The sequence below is a fragment of the Lepisosteus oculatus genome, unplaced genomic scaffold (genome assembly GCF_040954835.1).
Source record: "Lepisosteus oculatus isolate fLepOcu1 unplaced genomic scaffold, fLepOcu1.hap2 HAP2_SCAFFOLD_37, whole genome shotgun sequence".
Lineage (NCBI taxonomy): Eukaryota > Metazoa > Chordata > Actinopteri > Semionotiformes > Lepisosteidae > Lepisosteus > Lepisosteus oculatus.
Genome location: NW_027167902.1, coordinates 2590041 through 2595125, shown reverse-complemented (window position 1 = coordinate 2595125; position 5085 = coordinate 2590041).

Below are 5085 nucleotides of genomic sequence, written 5' to 3'. Positions count from 1 at the left end.
CCTGGCTGCAGTTCCACATCCCCCTGAAAGTAAATAGAGCCATAAGCATGGAGCTAAGGACACTGCTCCAGGACATGCTGGCTGTCGATCCTGACCAGCGACCAGAAGCCATCCAGCTGAAGAAGCAAGTCAGGCAAGCCATGGCACGAGAGAAAACATCTTTGTAGTGACTGATAGCAAGATGTCCGTGACCAAGGGCAATTCTTCTGAGTTAAGTCTGATTTCATTTTTATGTCCCGAAAGGCCACTGCCTTTGTGCTGTAGATTTCTGATTTAGACGGGCATTTCTATGGACAACTTTGACTTTTCTGTGGGTCCAATGAAAATATTTTTTTTTACTTATTCTTTGCTACAGTTTTCGAAAGTTTAAAGACATTCACTGAGTTGACGATAAAGGAAAAGTTTCATCTTTCACCTCTTGGAAGGTAGGCCGGTCAGAGGTACAATATATGTCTTCATGTCTTCATCCTCCATGTTTGTAACTACAGGTTTCACAGTGTTGAGCTAAGACACAAAAACACCTACAAGTGGCAGTTCCAAATGTATCAAATGTATAAACCTGGGCTGAAAAAGTGTGTACAGTATACACTCTGTGTAGGTCTGATAAAAGTATTCGAGTCAAAGTGTCATATGGATACAAATTCTCATGATTTTGTATTGTGTGTTTTTTCTCTGTTCTGCTTTATTGAAAGAAATCAGATGCTCTTCCTGAAACTTACTTTAGCTGATTCTTCAGCTAAACCAGACAGACTTCTGAAATTCTCAAATATTATCAAATCTTGTTGGTGCAGAGGTGGTGGAGCCCATTACCAACAGACTCACAGCTGAAATTGCTGTGAAAAGGGCTTCTACCAAATATTAACATGTGGGTGAAAATGTATACAATTGTAATATTTCCTTTTTTCCCATTGAAAGTATAACATATGTGGTGTGAGAAAGAGGTCCTCATTTAATTGCATGAAACTCTGGCACTGGCGCAACAAACTGATCAAAGTTCAAGGGGGTATACGCTTTCTGTAAACACTTTATTTCCTCTTTTTCCATACTCTAAGAAATGATTTGGGAAACCTGTGGGACACTGGAGGTCATTATACATGAGCCTCTTTCTGCACTTTTTAAGCCATTGAAACCTAGTTGCCTTGTTACAAGGTCTAATATTACAGTAGGTGTGGTTTCCGTCTCCTAATTTCTGAGAATGATCAAATTGGGGAATAAATTGTAGGGAATACCACTCTTGCACTTCTAAGAAAAGACTATCTCAAATGAAACTCGCTATAGAAAGACATCTTGTTGAAAAATTCTTTATTTTTTGTCATTTCTAAAGAAAAAACATTCATCAAGTCCTTCACAAATGTTTTGTTTGTGACTTTCTCTGTTGTTCCCTTTCACACTCAACTGAACTATGTGTTATGTCTTGTAAACGTAATCAAACATTTCACTTAGGTGTGTGGGTTAACACAAACCCATATTGTATGAAACATTCAGTTTTTCATTCAAGTTTTTTCTAACAATTGCATCCATGCTAGGACTACAGTAAACAACACTTTTTACTAAAGTAAATCAAATTGTTCATTAAACAAGACACATTGTTTTAAATGTATGCAATACGACGACACTAAAAACAACACTGAAACTTTTCATTGAAATACTGGACGAGATTGTGCATATTCAATGGATTTCTCCTGGTGCTTTTTTTCATCAGTCTTTTCATATTCTTGTTCTCTACTCAGGTGTCTCCTGTTCCTTTGGTGATGTCTGCTGTACACACATGGTATCATACACTTGAGCAAAGTGTGATACCACCGTTTGTTCTTCTCCTAAAATAAAGATGAACATTGACAAAAGTCAGAAGCACTCTTTTCTTTGACAGACGAACAAACAATGCAAGAATAACCATACTCTCTGTTCCTTACTCATTTCTACCTACCTGTTTGACCACTTTGTCTGCTTCAGTCAGGACAGGGTGCTGGGGCTGACTCTGAGCAATCTGAGAAGAGCTCTCTGTGATCTTCTCCCCTACAGTGGCTACATTGTACTCTGTTTGAAATCCAGGTATCGCCTCCGGTAAGTTCCTCGGTCCTTTTTGGGACTTGAAAGGGTAGAATCATTTTGTGACTACATTTCATTGTCATGCACTGATATGTTCTGGTTTGTGTTCGATTACTGCAGGCGTTCAAGTACTTTCTTTTTGTTCTAGATTGGCAGTGTTTGAGATGGTAGGAACTTGTCATATTCTCAACTTTTCTCTATGAGACTCTGAATGCTCTGTAAACATACTATTTTAACAATTCTTAGAAATCTGAAAGCAGTGTTACCTGTATCATTTTTTGTCTTGGTAGTAGTATTGCAGCTCCAACATCAGCACTTAAATAATGGTTTGTGATGTTACTTGTCCTTGGAGTTAGTATACTCCTGAGAAGTCAAGAGAAATCTTACGTAAGCATTAATTATGTTTCTCTTTTGAAAGCAAAGTACGTGTCAAGTACTTTGAAGGCATTTGTTGATACTTTTAAGCACTTTCGTTGATTATTATTATCCTTCAATTAGTTATTACAAGTCCAACATTCTTACATGATCTCACTCCATATTCAGAATGTGGGAATACAGTTGTTTTAAGGAAATGCCACTGAATAGATAGTAGCTGCACTCTACAAAGATGAATTTGCTAATTAATCAGTCAGGGACACAGCTTATACTTCAGTAGTCTTAGATCATGTAATGATGATTATTGTACTTTATAACTAGCAAAATCCCCATATCCTGTTCATTGCCCCTTTTTCAGTCATGTGGATTGACTTATGCCTGAAGTGGTTAATTCTCACCTTGACATCTCATAGAACAACTGAATCTCTACCAAGGGTGAATGTGTCCTTCCTCTTAATGTCTAAAAGAAAAGGTTAAAATTCATTGAAGCAAAATGCAACAACCCAAAATGTTGGGGAAGTCGTTTCCACAGTTATTTCATATGACAGTGCTTGGAGTGAAACTACATGACCATGGTGAAGAAGTAAAAACACTTTACCTTGTTCCTCCTGACTGATGTCCTTATGGGTGTTTTGCACAGTTGAGCGTTTTGTGTCTTGTCGTCTGTGTAGGCAACAGCCCTCTTCCCTGGGATAGAACTAGATGATATTTAGTCACGTTAATTTGACTTCTCCATTGCTCACATTGATGTGGATATGATTATAATGCTCGGTTTTGTGGGCTTCCCAAGAAAACAATAAATCCCTTACTACTTGTTCGAAATGCAGTAGCATAGATCCTAACAAATACAAGAAAGAGAATATCATTCCTGTTTTGAAAAAACATCACCGGTCACCTGTATTATCTAGGATAAATTTGAAAGTTCTTTTACTTGTTTTTAAAGCTTTAAGCGACCTAGCACGTCTGTACCTTACTGAATGTCTGTCTTCATATGTTCCTATACGTGACCTGAGATCTGCACATACTGGCCTACTGCAAATACCACATGTGAAATGCAGAAAGAGTGGAGAGGCTGCTTTTTGTTTTTATGCTTCTAAATTATGAAACTCACTTCCACTTTTTATTAGGCAGTCAAGCTCGGTACATTGTTTTAAAAAACATTTGAAAATGTTGCTTTTAGTTAAAGTGGTTCTTTGTTCTTTCTATTTCTGTTTCTTTTTTTAGTTCTCTTTAATTGTTCTTATTTTATTACGACTTTCCTAATTTGTATTTATTTAATTGACATGTATGTTGCTTTACTGTATTGCTGTATTTTCCTTTACAACTGAAAGTATATCTCTCAATTTTAATATTTTATTTTTACGCTTGCTTTTTAAAGCACCAAAGCACTATTTGTATGAAAGGTGCTCTATAAATAAAGTTTATTATTATTATTTTTAATATTATTATTATACTTTGTTACATTTTTGGTTAGGACAAAGATTCTAGTAGAGGTGGCCTCTTTTACCCTGTTCCAAGAAATTGGAAAACTACCTTCAGAATACACTGACAATGACCATCTACTGTCTCCTCTAACTGTGTATTGTCATCATGCATATCTTGTGTATTATTTATTGTAGTTGGTTCTGTCATTCTGTAAAGAAGCCACCTTTCAAGGCACTATATAAAATAATGTTTGTTATTATTATTTACATTTTTCATCGTAAAATCTGGCGAAGAGTCTTAAGAGAATATCAAAGAACACGTTGCTCTTACCTTTCCATTCCAAGAAATGCCCTCAGCTCGGATTGCAGAGATTGACCTCTCTGTCTCAAATTCTGAGAAACATAGACTCGATTGAAAAATGACCATTTCCTAAGATTCACATAACATCACCAGTCAACATTTGCCACTTGACATCAATAGAAACCATAGAGTACATGACATTTCCAATCAGTTTTCTTTCAAGGTACAATAGCAATCGCCTTGCCAGAAGAGTTATACTGCGGTAGATAAATATTACAAATGTCAGATACACGCAGAGTTGTTTGGATTACTGTGAAAAGATTGTCAAATATATTTATGTTCATTATATTTCTTGGAGTGACAGAGCTAAAGAGAAAAAAATACTTACCTTTATCTCTGCAGACAGGATCGAAAGGGATTCCCTTATACTGGGTTCCTATATAACAAATAATACATTATTCAAAAAACATGATATTTCTCTGTCCATTGGCAGCATGATTGTTTATCATTACAGTTTTAGTTAGCTTTAATTTTGGAAACCCCAAGTAAACATAGTTTGTGCCTTTCTCTGAACTTTTTGGCATTTCAATTCAGTTGTTTGTAAGCTTATTTTACAGTTGCTAGGTTGATGAAGTTCCTGAACTGTGCAGTATTTCTTTTGGGTTTGGTGCGAATCATATTCTAGCGGTTGGGGGAAAAAAGCACAGGTGCCATCCCACCATTAAACCCTGAAACTTACCTTAGCCGATTCTTCAACTAAACCAGACATGTTAACTAAGTGTTACAGTATGTTTCAAAGTGTGTATTTTAGCAAACACAACTGAAGTTCTGTTGTCTCCTTGGAGACACCTGGAACTGGTGTGATGCTGGTTCTATGACATCATTCGTTCTAAATGTAAATGTAGGTATTGGCACAACATAGTAAATTGATGTAAA